This window comes from Aythya marila, assembly GCF_965140915.1.
Source record: "Aythya marila genome assembly, contig: HAP1_HAP1_SCAFFOLD_199, whole genome shotgun sequence".
Classification (NCBI taxonomy): domain Eukaryota; kingdom Metazoa; phylum Chordata; class Aves; order Anseriformes; family Anatidae; genus Aythya; species Aythya marila.
Window position 1 is genome coordinate 31,868 of NW_028137630.1, and position 16,596 is coordinate 48,463.

Sequence of the window (16,596 nt, forward strand, 5' to 3'; positions counted from 1 at the left end):
ATAGTAAGGAAGGTATTGACAAATACCTCTTTTGGGAGATCTAGTGACGTACATCAGACGGAGCAAGCAGCAAAACTGGCAAAAATGCTGGAATGTTACGTAGTAGAGTTAGAAAAGTAAGTTTCAAGGCAGGTCCAGCGTTGTCCCACCATAAATGGATATCTGGGACATAAATTGTGCTTGGTGTTGTCTTCTGAGCATTTCGGATCAGCTAGTGAAAAGGAAAGCTTGCGTAAGAAAACTAAAACACGTACAAGAACCTCTTAATACATAGCTACATAGCCATCTGACTGCCCCATGAAATGAAACTATGTGAACAGAGTGGCAAGCATCCTTTCACATAAGGAATTTCTCTGTGCACCCTTTCAGATTATCAGTATTCGGAGAACTCTAGTCAGAAGATGGGAAGGATATATTCAGGCAGTGGCTAGACACCGTAGCTATATGGCCACAGCCACAATCATCGCATAACAAAGAAAGGAAATGTCCCGCTTAAGGGACACATCAGTATTCAGTCGTGTAACATGTCTGTCCTTACTTGTATGGCTCTCAAACGTTTCCACTAAAGGTAAAAGTATTTCAAGGTAGTGATGCCAAACAAGAAAATGGATTTCCTGCCTAAAAGTAAAAGCACCAAATCTGTTCATTTTTTCTAGTTAAAACCACATCACCGTGCAAATGAAGTGTTTTCTGAATGTTAATGCTTTTATTGCACATACTGCAACAGCACAAGTTGTGTATGTCCGTGCGAAAACAAAATAAACAGAAGCCCCAAACCTTGGTTGCCTTACTAATATAATTTAGAAGAAGCCTACAAAAAGTAGCCGACATGCAGTCTGATACAGAGCCATCTACCGGGAGCACACAGTCTTAGGAGGCAATGAGAACTACTTTCTGGATCCCAGTGACATGAACAGCATTTCTTTCCACAAAGAGATGTTTATTAGCAACACCGCCCAGCTTCCTGAGCTGCTAGCAACAGCCTCACTGTAAAATTGGGTATGGAAAATGTGGACATGTACAACATCCGGATTGTTTGTGGTGCTGTCTAAAAGAAAAGGGGATTTTCAGACAGAAGCAAACATCCCAGCACATTAAAACAAGGCCACCTCCATTACCAATGAATTTTGCTCACCTTACTTGCAACTCGATTGATCCTTTACATACAGTCAGTGAATCCGATGAGAAGAAAAAGAAAAAAAGGTACCTGTCCGCAGATTTCTTCTGGCGATGCAACGTTTGTAAGCAGAACAGAAAGGTCCAGGGTGTGAATGGGAAACTTCTCCAAAGCGTGCAACACCACGGGTGCCACGTAAGAAACCTGGCCGTACCCTTCTTTTCCTACTATTAGCAGACGGGGCTGGCATGATGTTGGTTCGCAGAAAGCACTCCTAGAACAAGAGTTAAGAAAACAAGCTTATAAATGAGGTGCTGAATAGACACACAGATGTTCCAAGTAATTTTCCTATAGACTTTCTTTTCCCTCCCCAAATAATCCAAATGGCAGCGGTACATGAAATACATGAAAGATTTCCAGTTAAGTTATTCACTCATTCCAATTGTTTCATCTTCTTCCCTTGTGTTTCCTATTCTTTACTAAACCAAGACTGCAAATTAATATCCCTGCAATCTTGCTTTACTTTATTATAAATTTATTATTTATTATATATTTATTATATACTTTATTATAAATTTATTTTTATTTAAAAATAAATTGGTGAGGAGCATTTGTTTCCCCACTACAATCAGGCTGTACCTTTGCTGGCTTAAATCAAAGATGCTAGAGACTTAGCCTTGCTCTAGAGGACAGAAAGTCTTCTGGACAGCACAGCAATAGAAACTGAGAAAAATAACTGATCCAGCTGTGACAACATGATCTAACTTTCCAACTGTGGGCTTGCATGACTTCCATACTAAAATATCACAAGATTAACACAACTTGGTGGCTTAACAAATAAAGACACCATTCACATTTTTCTCAAGGTGTTTTAACAAGCCCTTTCTCAGTTTTCTTTCTGCTACATAATTCACTACTGGTTTAACAATCCTGGAAAACAGAAGGGCAAAAGGTGGCAACACAAACCCATAAAGTTGGGCTATTTTTAGCTAAAAGGACAGACTGCACATTTATGTGGTCTTGAGTCTTTCAAAGAATGCCATGGATTAAGTCAACGTGTTCTGGTAGTCTACGGATCACTTTGGCTTACGAAGAGAAGCCTGGGCTTTTCAATTTGGTCATTCAGAGCAACTTCATTACAACTTTAGTCCCTCCACCCTTTCTTCTTGTGAATACCAAGCACCCCTTCAACACACAAACTTGATGTTGCCCCTTCCTCTACCACCCCTCGCACTTTTAACAGCTGGAACTGTTTACAAAGACTCAGCAGACCTGAGAATTTAAACATAACAGGGATCTATCTTTCTTTACCTGCTGAAACAGAGGCATTTTTTCTCTGGTCCGTTAGGCATTCCATCTTTTAATTCATCTCCAGAAACCAAGGATGCATCGTCATCACTGTCAAACATATCATCTTGTAAAATAGGATTGAAATGCTCTGAAAGGCAAAAGAGGTTTGTTAACTTTCCTGAATAGCCTTTGTCTCTTTCTCTTCCATTAATACAGCTTCTAAATCAGTGCCAAAACCCTTTCTTCATTTGAGAGCACACACTGAAAGCTATTTCCTAGAGTTCAGCCCACCACAGATCTAAGGAGATGGCACAAGGCCCTACAAAGCTCTACTAAGTACCACTGATGTGTATGTATAAGGTACGCTACTCTTGGTGATTTTTTTCTCCCCCTTAGAATAAAGGAGATTACCAACAATTTCTGCAGTTGCTAAATAGCTAAAAAAACAAACAAACAAACAAACAAGACCATTTCTTTCTGGAGGAGGTTCCCACAATGAAAGCATGGGGATAAAGGATGTGATGGCCACAGAATTCCATTCATCTAGTAAATATCAATGCTAATTGATCTCATGTGCACGTGTATAGTACGATCCACAAACGTTTAAATTAGGAGACTGGTTAAAAAGGATGATAGCTAAAACAATATTTAGCTTAGACCAGTTATACTTGTATCCTGGTCCTGACATTCTTCAGAAAGGAATTAGAAACATTGACCTAGAAATGCTTCCCCTCCAAAGATCTGAGTTTTGATTTTTTAAAGAAAAATAGGTGCCTTATACTTCAAACCTCAAGTCAACCTCTACAAATGCTAATTATCTTAGCTGCCCTCAGAAGCAGGATGCTTCAGTAGAGAACGCATCGTCCTTTACTGTGTATTGAGTCATTCAGAGCTTCCATTTGGCATTTCAGTTTCGAATCCACAATAAAACCTATGTGTTGTATTCCAGACTTGCCCAAAAAAAAGACATGCACATGCAAATAATAAAATTCTACCACCATTATGTCTGAAAGCTATAAGTTGATTGCACAAACCACAAGTTTTTGCTTTAGCAGAATTATAAAGAAGTGGATGCTGTGGTTATACCTTGCTGTCGGTCCTCCTTTAGTGCAAGCTGTGCATGCGGGAAGATCTTCTGCACAACTTGTAAAATATTCTCTACTGATCTTTGAAAAAGTGGCTTGAAAATGGGTGATAGTGCTTGTACGGGTGAAGCCTTGATCCAGTTTGAAGCTGGAACAACCTTCTTCATAGCCATGAAGAAGTCCTTTGCTTTTATTTTAATAGAATTAACGTCTAGTAGCAACTTCTCCCTACTTGCATAAATCTGAGGATAGCATTGGCCATTGGCGTACAGAGCACAGCGCAGCTTCAGTACAGAGGGATTCGATATCTGCACCACAGTCTCCTAACAAACAAAAATCAAACGTTACATCAGTCAAGGCCCAGGTTTACAACATGCAACATTTAAAGAATTTGTAATGCCAAAACCAAACAGCATAACAGGGAATTCAAAGTGCTACCGCTCTGCAAGGATGTTTCATGTTGCTCACTGCCTGATATCCTGCACTTATGCAGCTGAAGCAGACTCCTCATCAAAAACTATACTCTTGAGGAAGATGCCCCAGAACCACTTAATGTTCTCAGACAACAAGAGGAACGACAACAAAGAGTAAATAGATGAAAGCATCTCACACAGATTGCTATGAAGGCGTGCCAGCTGCCTCGTTGACTAGTTGTGCAACAAGGCACAAGAGCATGGGTACTGCCTGGTACAAGCTAAGGTTCTTTACAACTTGGTCACAAGCAAGAATCCGTTTCTGTTTCAGTCTTACCAATGCATTTCTCAGCTAGTTCATCAAGCAACATGTCCGGTGGCTGAGGGGTCCAGTCACGAGTATGAATCTTGACAATTTCTTTTCTAGCCTGGAAGCAAAATCATTGCATTTTAGCTTGTCCCAAGTTTTCCTTAAAAATACCAACAAGAAACAAACAAACCAAAAGGCAAACAAACAAACAACACAAAACAAAACAGTCCTCCCTCAAAACCCCTCATCTACTAATACACTTTTCTTACTTGCTCAACTTTCAAGTATTTTACAGTTATTTAATATACACTCTGCATTGTCAACCAGGAAATTGAATATTTCTTATTTGTTATACTGAACTTTTTCTAGGAACCTACAGTGAAAGAAAAGGCATTTATAGCTTCAATAACAAGTTTCCAAACTACGAGACCTAAGGACCCAGAGGAAAATACTGTAATGAAAAATTTATCCAGAAACATTTCTTTGTTGTCCAAAAAACTTCTCTAAAACTTAGCAAGCTTTCATTGGGACAGTCTCATTACTTCATCACATTTGCTTTCCAGTCAGTAAATTCACAGAAAGCACTTCTGGCACAATGCTTCCAATTGCTACAATTACTATAAAGAAGAAAAGAATTATGACTCAAACTACTACCACCGAGCAGGGGCACAATCAAATGCAAACACGTCCCCTATTCATTCATAAGTGAAGGATTGAGACCAAAAACACAACTTCATGATGAAAACACCCAAGTGGACTAAATAATTAAGCAAACAGGTACAACTTTGGGAATGAAAGGTTTGATTATAGAACTAACTACTTGGTGGTATCATCCTGACCATATATATCCAGTACCAGATTTGCCCTCCATGGAACAACGCAGTGTCTCCACGTATCACTCTTTTGTTCAAGTTGTCAATTTTTTTTTTTTTCCTATAAAGTTGGACTTTGCCATGGTAGCACTAACGTTGAATTTAAGTTCTCACCTCTTAATTTGGCAAGTTGAAGAGGAAGTGTCTGCCAAAGCGTCCTGGTCTTCGTAAAGCAGGATCTATAGAATCCAGTCTGTTAGTAGCTCCGATTACCACGATCTCCCCTCTGTTATCTATGCCGTCCAGAAGGGTCAGAAGAGTTGAAACAATGGAACAAATAGAAAAATATAAGTTTTACTTACTGGTTCAGTAAATTTTGTTACATTCCACATGACTTTCTTGATGCCGGAATAACCTTCTTCCTAGTGGTCATTCAAAACTGGGAAAAAAATAGTCTACCAAGTCGGGGTTTTTTTGATTTGATAATAAATCTGCAGACTGTTAAGTCATCAAGCACTTCAAGACTGTTTGAAATAATCTCTACGTTAATATAAAAGGAGTACCGCACACTTCTGCTCAGGAAGAAAATCACGGAAAATGTCAACTTTGATTTTAGATGTTGAATTTGTTGCAGTGAGATCTTCCTCATCGCACGATTCTATTTGGATTTAAACCATATTATCTATGGAGAGACCAAGATTAGTACAAGAACAGCACAGAGTTCAGCATGAAGCCAATCAGGAGCTCAAGTTTGTATTCTTTGTATTCCACTTTATCCTTCTCTTGCTGGAAGGACCTGCTTTTTGACTCTCCTTCTCTTCACTAGGAGCATGTTCCCTCTTGCTTTGGTAATGCTCTTTCTCAGTGGTTTTAGTCTTGTCCTTTGTATCTTGGCATCTCTCTGTAACAGCTGAGGAGGAAAGGTTTTTAGAGCTACATTCAGTGTCAGACTCGAGAGAGGAAGTATGCCGCAATTTCTCACCAGGCTCACAAGACTCTTTGCCATACAAAACGCTTTCTTTTGAAATGAGGTCACGTTCTTTTGATCTTCTTGGTTTCTCCTTGTCTCCACGGTCATCACATTGGTACTGGGCGAGGTATTCATCGTTCCCAGGAGATTTCGGAGGGTCCACGACACTGCACAAAATAAAATCACATTTCTGACTTCTGCTGAAGGACGTGAATATTAAGAGTAAAACCTTCCAACGTCAAACAAACAAACAAAAACCTCCGGACTACAGGAACGCTCGCAAAGATATGCCATTTAGAAACCTCTCCGGTGATTAGGACACCTTCTTCAGCTCCCAGAGAAAGTGCTTTTTCCCCTCTTGCTTCTGAAGCCATTGCACTAAAAAAGCAAACGCATCTGTCTCCCTCCACATGCTGCTCTGAATAAGAGCCAGAATATTCAAAGCCACTCTATTTCTTCTCCCCACATAGCCGAAAAAACACCAGTTGAAAGAGTTTTCTACCTCTCTCCACGAATTTACATTCACATATCCTATGACTGCAAAAATAGAAGGCGGGGCTCAGGAGGAACAGCCAGTGCTGGAAATGAAAAAAAGCAGCCTGTTTCTTCAGAGTCTTAAGCCTATGCTACTAGGAACAAAACAAAACAAAACAAAACAAGAGGAGAGGAGAACAACAGCGGGAAATTTACCTATTCTCCAGGTGTTCAATTGCAAAGCCTCCTCTGGAGGATCAACAGTTGTGAATTCAGTGTGCTTAGGAGAAATCAGATCTACATCTGAACCACAACTATTTCAGTAGTATCACGAACTTCTGTTACTCTGAAGAAGCAGTCAGCACCGTTTCTATGTTAGGAAAGAGCTGAACAGAGTCTGTTACTCACATCAAGTAGTCAGGCAGGTTTCTTTAGGAAGGCTGGGTTTCACTAGAACATTACTAGCCTGTAAGCCTCATGGCATCACCTTCCATCCTGACTGCTGAACCTCCTTGCTCCCTACTATCTTCTTTGCCAAGATACAGCTGTCCACATTTACTTTTCCTACTTGGCTGGACTGAATTTAAGAAGATCTTGCATCTAAGAAAGGGAACAAAAGCTGCTGCCCAGCAGCGTCTGGCTCAGGGAGGAGTGAGAAAGCTCTGTGCAGCCCCCAGGGTCCGTGCAGCAGGAGGCAGGAGGTGCTCCAGGCTCACAGCAGCAGTTCCCCTGCGGCCTGTGCAGGGAGAGGCCCCTGGTGGAGCAGGCTGTCCCCCTGCAGCCCATGGGTCCCCCGTGGAGCAGATCTCCACGCTGCAGCCCCCCTGCGGGTGGAGGAGCCCCCAGTGGAGCAGGTGGCTGTGGCCTGGAGGAGGCCGCGGCCTGTGGAGAGCCCCCGCAGCAGCAGGCCCCGGGCTGGACTGGAACAGGCTGTGCTGAGCCTGCTTTGCCCGTGACGCTCCTTGTGGAGTGATCTCCCTGTCCTTCTGGCAGCCCTTGAGCCCTTGCCAGCCTCTTTTCTCCCCTTGGCGTTGGAGGAGGGGCAGGGAGAGAGCGCTTGTGCTGGAGCTCAGCTGCCCAGCTGAGGAAAACCACCACGGCTCTGTCTTGCCGCTGCTGCAGCACGCTGGTAGCAGCCAGCACCGTCTGTTCTTCGAGCCTCAGCAAGCCCACAGCATCTTCCCAGAAGGGATCCCTTTCCTTCACGCCTGACAGGCGCCGCCTCCAGAGGCTGAGGGCTTGTGCCCCGTTTGCAAGCGCTTTCTCAGTGCCCCCTTCCCCAGAGAAGGATCCCAGCTGCTTGGCTTCCCTGCCCTCTGCTGCCAGGCTCCCGCAGCTGCTATCCCAGCAGCGCAGCAGCCAGCTGACAATGTGCTCGCCTGGAGGACAGCTGCAATCTTGTCCCATGGCTCGCAGCTCGCCCAGGGATGGGGATCACCTGCTTCCTGCTGCTTTTCTCTCTGCTCTCCTTTCCAACAGCCTCCTGTGCCCTGGGATGGCCCTACCTTGGGGTAGGCTGCCTCTCCTTCCTCTTGCTCCTTCCCCTTCTTGGGAGGACTTTCTGCCCTTCCAAAACGAGATGACTTCTGCATGCATTCCTTCCCCTTGTGTGTATTGGTGCCTGAGACAGCAACGGGGTCGTCCCTGGAGCCAGCTGTAGGGCCTGTGCCAGGCTTGGAGGGGCTGCAGGGAACATGCCAGGGGCTGGAGTGGCTGGATGTGAAGTACTATCAGTAAAGAATTTCTTCCTAACATATATTAGAAATCTAACTTTTCAGTGTAAAGCTATTAGTCCATGTCCTGTCACTCCAGGCCCTGATAAAGACCCCCTCCCCAGCTTTCCTATAGGTTGCCTTTAAGTACAGGAAGGCTCTCGGCCTGGCACACAGTAAAAGTGATGGCAGATCCTTCACAATATTATTTGAATTTCACGTAAATAGAACAGACTATCAACTTACTTAGGAGAAGTAATACAATTTCAGAACTATTCAAAACCAAAGGCATTCCAAACTAAGTTTAAGTTCAGAGGAAATCCAAAGAAAAAAACTAATTTTGAAACTAATAATCAGAGACCATAATCTTCTTCAAATGATAGATTTTCCTCCTGTACTGGGTAATTTTGATCTGTCTTTAATGATCATCCAGACATGGCTTTGACACCGAGTATCTTGCTTTGCCTCTGCATTAAGTCTTCTTCTCATGTGAGGTAAATGTCCTGCTCTTATGGGATGGGCCTAGGAGACACACGCGCTGTGTCTCATGATGCTTGGATATCATCTTAATTCTGGGTGAAGATGAAAGGTCTCACTGCTTCCTGAACAGGGAAGTGGATGTCTGCAGTTAAGAACCCTCTGTCTAATCTAGAAACATGAAGGAAGGAGTTTGCTGGATTGCAAGTGACAGTGAAGAAAGCCACAGGTGACATATCAGACTGATTAAAATGTTATTTAGCTCAGGGCATGGCTAATGAAGTGGAGCTGGAATAGTTTGATGACTGTAATTACGCTCACTATCACTGTTACTTGTTTATAGGATGGTAATGCCTAAAGGTCCCACTGGAGCCTGAAACAAGGTTGTGCTGGGTGCTGCACGTGCATATCTCAGTAGCGCTTTGATAGCTAGTGATACAAACAGACAAAACAGAGATTGAAAGGAGAAACGGGGGGACAGAGATAAGAAGATCTTCCTGCAGGTCATTTAGGGTATGAGCCAGGAGTTCAGTGCATCCAGCTCTCTAGTGCTCTGCTGGCCCAGTGAGATGAATGGAAAACATTGCAGCCTTGGAAAAATAGTGCTTCTTCTAATTCTTTGGCCAGTTTTGATGATTTAGGACTGCTCTATTTATTTATTTATTGATTTTACTTTCCCCATTTGTGCTGGAGAAGGTGAACTTTTTAAATACCTATTCTGAATTCAAATATCATTTTCATTGTTATGTTTCTGTTTTGTTGGCACTATTCATAATGACTTCTACCCTTCAGTGGAAGCAAAAGCTTATCATACCATAAAACTGATAAAACAAAACATAAAACAAAACCAGGCTTAGAATGAAATTTTTGAGGCTTACAAATGCAAACTTTGAAATCTAAGGAAATGAATCATTGAGTCTGACTAAGCATCTCTGGGACTGGAGTGCAGAGAAGGCAGAGTTAAAATTCAAAATTCAGATGGGAAAAAAGCAATGAGAAAAGGTACATTTCAGAGGTTAAAAACTGCAAAAATAAAGTACGAATGACCCAAAACCTCCTTCACATAGGAAATTAAACAATAATAGTAAATGATACTTAAGCCACAGAACCCAGGGGGAACAAAGAGAACAAATTAGGACAGTTGCATACTCGAGGCAAAAATAGATCAAAAGTTAATGATGTCTCAAATGCTGCAAATCTTATTTCCTGCATCTAACAGCAACAACAATGTGATATTAAGGGCAGTGACAGGATTCCCATTGCAAATGAGGGTAGGGCACTAGGCACAACATCATCTGAGGTGAAATAAAAATCTACAGTGATTCAAGTGAAAAATGACAAGCTGATATCTACCTAGCCTATTAACAGCATTGGCACACAGAACAACAACTCAAGTAGGAAAAATACATCACAACTGTGCAAATCAGGGCTAGTCCCCAGAATGGGAGAGTAACAAATATACTTCTGTCCAGGAGAATGTAAAGAGTGATCCAGACAAGTGCAGGCCTGTTAGTTTGACATCAACGCTGGGCAAAGTTTTGTAGCAAGAAGAGATAAGACTAGGGAAGTAGCGGGTAATGTGGAATTTACAAGATAATTTATTAAAGCTAATTTGTTTCCAGAGAATTTAGTAGCTTGCCTTTGTAGGACCAGTGTTCCCCTACACAGGGGATGAACTACATCTATTTCACTTTCTGTGAGCTTCTGATACCTTATCTATGGATTTGGGCTTTGGGGCTGCAAGTGAATCAAGGGAGTTTGCAATTGTTCACACTGTTCGAAGAGGGAATTACCGGCAAAGGAGAGGTTACCTGTAGTGATTCTCAGAGACAGTTCTGAAACTGCAGCTGCTAAGGAGGCAAAGACTCATGGAGAAATGTAGGCTGGAAGGGAGCTCTGAAAACCCAACCTCCTATTCAGAGCAGAGATGACTTCAAATTTAGGTATGTTCAGTACGGATATGGTGGCCGAAGACTAAAAATTACATATGAGCTTTGAGATTTCCAGGTGACATAAAGTTGGGAAGTCCTACCGAGCCTGACAGAAGGATATCCCTTGTGATTGAAATGGTTCAGATGAACTGACATTTGATAATACAAAGTAGAGCCATGCTTAGAGATTCTCAACAAAGGGTGTGGTTTTTTTTTTTGTTTTTTTTTTTTTGTTTTTTTTGTCATGTTTGCTATATGGCAGTCAGGAGTTTAAAACAAACAATAAAACAACAAAACCCCATGTTCATGCACTGTTAACAGAAGAACTGAAAAAGTTAAGTGGTTATATGGTATGTATGGCTATTCTTTTTTTTTTTTTTTTTTTTTCTCCAGTATAAATACACCTGACAGGGCAGCCCTGCCACACATATAAGACATGAGGCAAAATTCTGCCACTTGTATTCACATTGAACTTAGGAGGAAGTGTTCAGAAGACAGAAGGAACAAGTTGCCTATTGTGTGGAAGGGAATTAAAGGACATCATTCTGCTCAGCCAGATGCCAGTTGAGAGAAAAATATGATGTCTCTGTGAAAATGCATTTCTTGAGTAAATATCAAGGAGAATTAGGAAATGTGTAAGTTGGGAGATACATCTGAAATGATGATTGCAGTTGGCTTATGAGGAACTTTGGACAGGAAATTGGTAGAAACTTCCCATTTTAAGAATAAAGTGCACCATAGATATGAAGTCAGCATTCACCTAAAGAGTAGAGGCCAACTCAAAGCCCCCACAACAAAGCAGTGGACAAACCAGAACACTAACATGTTGTGGTCTAGAGTCACACAGATATACATAAGTTTACTATACCTAAACATCTGAGGGGTTCCTTTGAGAGGCGGAGGGCTTGTGCCCCATTTCCATTTCCACTCTCAGTGTCCCCTGCCTCAGAGAAGGATCCCAGCTGCTTGGCTTCCCTGGCCTCTGATGCCAGGCTACCAGAGCAGGTATCCCAGCATCGCAGCAAACAGGTGACAATTTGAGTGCCACAGCAGTCCTCATTGCGAGCTGGACGCTCAGGGCACTTGCGGCCACCCACCTTTGTGAGCTCCAAGGCTGACAGTGACTCTCTGCTGAGCTGCCACGGCTCTCGGGTGTCCCGGTGACAGAGCTTTCGGCGCTAAGCTGACTGCCAGGACAAAAGGCTGCCGTGAAATGGCTGCTCCACAATGCCAGGAGCAAGGTCTGCTGGGCTGGGGGTTCGCAGGGGAGCTCGGCCTCGGGCCTGGCAACTGCGCCTGGAAGCCAGGGACGGCCTTGGTGTGCAGCTGGACACCTGGGCCTGAGAAAGCAAGGTCTCTTTCCAGACACTTGGCACCATCGTCACCCAGTGGCTGTCTCAGGGGGACGAGAGAAATGCACAGCATCTCTTGCTTTCCTGAAAAAGGGATGGATTTGGACCCCAAAGCGAGCTCCTTTCTCTCGGAAGCATCACGTCCTCCTGTCTTTCTTGTATTTGGCTATGACTTTAGGAATCCCTGCAATCCCTGCAGCTGTGTCCCCTGCCAGCTTCTTGTGTGCCCCAAGCATCCTCGCTTGCAGGGCAGTAGAAGATGCAGAAAAGGCCTTGCCTTAGTGGAAGCACTGCCCTGCAGGAGCTCCAACAACCCTCTCAGCAGCACGCTGTAGCCCCCAAATGCCCCCGAAAGGGCACATTTCAGCTACTGGGAAGGAAATGAGTTCGCTCAAGGTGAGCTACCCGCTCAAGGCCCAGGTGTCTGTGAGGCAGTGTTGGCAAGGAGTCCTGTTGTGTGAGTCCGTTCTTTGTGGGTGCTCCGTCCCCACAAGGCTTGCTTTTCAAGGCCCAGGAGAGTCTTGTGGGCACTGGCCTGGGGTCCCAGGCTGAGCCAGCTGCTGGCTGGCAATCAGGGAGGCTCGCTCGGTGTCTTGGCTTGGGTTTGCGTGGCCAGGCTGTGGGAGCGGGGGGCTGCAGGGGTGTCCTCTGTGAGGAGAATGCAGCAGCTGCCCCATGGGAGCTCAGAGCCGCTTCCAGGAGGCTCCTTCCAGGAGGGACCCACCCGCTGCTGCCCAGAACGCAGAGCAAAAGGATGATGTTTGCGCCTGGGGGAGAGCCCATCTAAGAAAGGGAACAAAAGCTGCTGCCCAGCAGCGTCTGGCTCAGGGAGGAGTGAGAAAGCTCTGTGCAGCCCCCAGGGTCCGTGCAGCAGGAGGCAGGAGGTGCTCCAGGCTCACAGCAGCAGTTCCCCTGCGGCCTGTGCAGGGAGAGGCCCCTGGTGGAGCAGGCTGTGCCCCTGGTGGAGCAGGCTGTCCCCCTGCAGCCCATGGGTCCCCCGTGGAGCAGATCTCCACGCTGCAGCCCCCCTGTGGCTGGAGAAGCCCCCGGTGGAGCAGGTGGCTGTGGCCTGGAGGAGGCCGCGGCCTGTGGAGAGCCCCCGCAGCAGCAGGCCCCGGGCTGGACTGGAACAGGCTGTGCTGAGCCTGCTTTGCCCGTGACGCTCCTTGTGGAGTGATCTCCCTGTCCTTTTGGCAGCCCTTGAGCCCTTGCCAGCCTCTTTTCTCCCCTTGGCATTGGAGGAGGGGCAGGGAGAGAGCGCTTGTGCTGGAGCTCAGCTGCCCAGCTGAGGAAAACCACCACGGCTCTGTCTTGCCGCTGCTGCAGCACGCTGGTAGCAGCCAGCACCGTCTGTTCTTCGAGCCTCAGCAAGCCCACAGCATCTTCCCAGAAGGGATCCCTTTCCTTCACGCCTCCAGAGGCTGAGGGCTTGTGCCCCGTTTGCAAGCGCTTTCTCAGTGCCCCCTTCCCCAGAGAAGGATCCCAGCTGCTTGGCTTCCCTGCCCTCTGCTGCCAGGCTCCCGCAGCTGCTGTCCCAGCAGCGCAGCAGCCAGCTGACAATGTGCTCGCCTGGAGGACAGCTGCAATCTTGTCCCATGGCTCGCAGCTCACCCAGGGATGGGGATCACCTGCTTCCTGCTGCTTTTCTCTCTGCTCTCCTTTCCAACAGCCTCCTGTGCCCTGGGATGGCCCTAGCTTGGGGTAGGCTGCCTCGCCTTCCTCTTGCTCCTTCCCCTTCTTGGGAGGACTTTCTGCCCTTCCGAAACGAGATGACTTCTGCATGCATTCCTTCCCCTTGTGTGTATTGGTGCCTGAGACAGCAACGGGGTCATCCCTGGAGCCAGCTGTAGGGCCTGTGCCAGGCTTGGAGGGGCTGCAGGGAACATGCCAGGGGCTGGAGGGGCTGCAGGGAACATGCCAGGGGCTCGAGGGGCTGCAGGGTGTGTGACAAGGCTTTGAGGGGCCTCAGGTCCTGCCGCAGTGGTTGAAGTCGATGCAGGGAACATCAGAGTTGTTGGAGGGGCTGCAGGTAAAATGCCAGGGCTTGCAGCAGCTGCAGGCTGCGTCACAGCTTTGCATCAGGTCAAGACGCATTTTCCTAGAACCATACATTTCCTCCTGAAGGGGCTGAAGAGCATGGAATGGTCTTCAAAATGCACAGAGCAGACCCCAGCAAATGTAGAGCTGCTGCTAGCAAGTAGGTAACTTTATTGTTCCTGTTGTTAATTTTGTTTCACAACAACAGATGCAAATATGTATCTTGAATGAGGGCAAAGGTGACCTTGGATCTGAAGCACACAGGCGTTCGCTAGTGTCCCCCCATCCGGAGTGAATCCAGAATGACTCGGAAGGAAAAATAAAGTCCAAACCAGTGCGTTGTGATAAAGAGAGTTTAATAGGGTAGAAAAGGAATAAAAACCAACAAAATAATAAATAATGATACTTACAGTTTATAAGATATTAATATATAAAAATATTTAATACTATTAAATACTTATAATTTTATAATAATAAAACAATGCCATACCGTACAACACAGTCAATAAAGTGGATTTAATTAAATAAATAAGAAAACCAATAAATTAAATGAAAATTAAAAAATTTAAATTTAATACAAATAAAACCCATTTGTCCCATTCCAATGAATTGCTATCCCCATCATCACTTCCCATCCCACTGATCATTTGCTATCCCAAAGACCTCCCAGTTCTTATCCCCTTGGCATGCCAGTGCAAGAAGAAGTGCTCTGCAGGCAGAGGCCTTGCTGAGTGACCACCTAAGGAGAGGAATTTGATCCAGAAGGCAGGAAAGAAGAGCAATGCCCCGAAAGAAGAAGCAAGTCTTGTCTCTCAGCCCTTTGGTGTCCCAAGCAGCAGTTGCCATGGCCAAGCTTTCCCAGCCCAGCTGCTGCCAGCATCTCCCCAGCTTGCCATTGCCACCTTCCTGGGTGAGGCGCGCGCGCATTTGCCATTGGCGCTGTTGCCATCCCTGTGAGTGGCAAGCCCATCCCCTAGCTCCAGCACGAGAGAGGGGAGAGGGCAAGCGAGAGGGGCAAGGGCTGAGGAGCGTGGCTGAAGCTGGAGCAGGTGCCTGCAGAGGTCTCTGTGCCTGCCTGGGTGCTGCGGGGGCCATCGAGGAGAAGCCCGAGGTCGGTCACGGGTAGCTGGAGCCTGGCACTGTCGGCGGGGCGCTGGGCATGCTGCTGGGGCTGCTGGAGGTGGGCTGCGGCTGCACACAGGCCAGCTGGCACGCTGGCCCCAGCGCCTTGGCCCTGGCCCCCAGCGGCTGCAAAGTCTCGCTGGGGGTCTTTGTCCCCGGCTGCTGGCGCTGCAGCGTCCTGGCCCCGCTGGCCTGGGGACAGAGCCTGTCCTGGGGCCGCACGGCACGGGGCTCCCCACTCGGAGTCTCCGGCAGCAGCCGCGCTCTGCGGGGAGGTGGCACCGCTGCTCCTTGCCCCCCTGCAGCCCCCGGGCTTCGCGCTCTCTTGCTGGGTGCCGTGGTGCTGTTGATCGCCAGCTGCTGCGCGCTGCTGCCTGCTTCCCTGCTGCTGCCAGCCACCGTGCTGCTGCCAGCCGTCTTCCCCTGGCACGGTCTCTTGCGGCCTTGGCCAGCCTGGCCCAGCAGCGTCTTCCTCTCCTTGCCGGGGGGGTTCTCTGTCGTCGGCCTCCTGTGCTGGCAGCTCTGCGCTGTCCCGGGGGTGCTGCTGGGCGCAGGGCGCTTGGCCCCCCGCTTGGTGCCGGTGGACGCAGGGGCAGGCGGGGGGCTCTTGAGGGGACCCAGGGGGCGTTTGGGCAGGGGTCTCCTATGGTCACTGCGGCCCTTGGGGTTGGGGCGTTTCTTGGGGGAACTCAGGGGGGATTTGGGCTGGGGTCTACGAGGGGCACTGCGGCCCTTGGGGTTGGGGCGTTTCTTGGGGGAACTCAGGGGGGATTTGGGCTGGGGTCTACTAAGGGCACTGGGGACCTTGGGGTTGGGGCGGGTCTTGAGGGAACGCTGGGGGGGTTGGGGCAGGGGTCTACTAAGGGCACTGAGGAGCTGGGTGTCAGGGAGGCTCCTGGGGGGACTCAGGGGTGGACTGGGTAGGGGGCTCCTAAGCGCACTGGGCAGGGGACTGGCTGCAGGGCTGAGCGGGGGGCTCACTGCTGGCACGACGGGGGACTGCAGCGACAGCCCACCCTCAAGCTTCTCGGGGCGCAGCCCAGGGGTTGAGGGGACCTCACCGAGGGCTCCTGTGGCTTCCAGTCCCTGCGTGCTCGGCTCCTCGATGTCCTCGCAGAGGTCGGGCAGCTGCGAGAGGAAGCGGCTGAGGGCAGGACTGCTGGGCAAATCGGGGAAGGCGTCCTGGGGCTCCACGGCATCGAGCCAGCTGAGCAGCTCCTCCATGCCGGGGATGGGGATGTCCAGGTCGGCCAGGAGCTCGTCCTGCATGTGCTGCAGCTGCTGGCTGTCCCCTGCCAGCTCTGGAAAGGCCTCGGCAAAGGCATCAGGGCCCAGCTCGGGCAGCTGCGGGGGCTCCTCAGGCACCTGCGGGGCTGTCGCCGCTGAGGACGAAGCAAGAAAATCCCCCAAGACGGGCGATGTCAGCTTTCCCATGGCCCCTGGGTGTGGGGCGCCCAGCGGCCGGCTGTGCCAGCCCCAAACTCACCGTCAGGC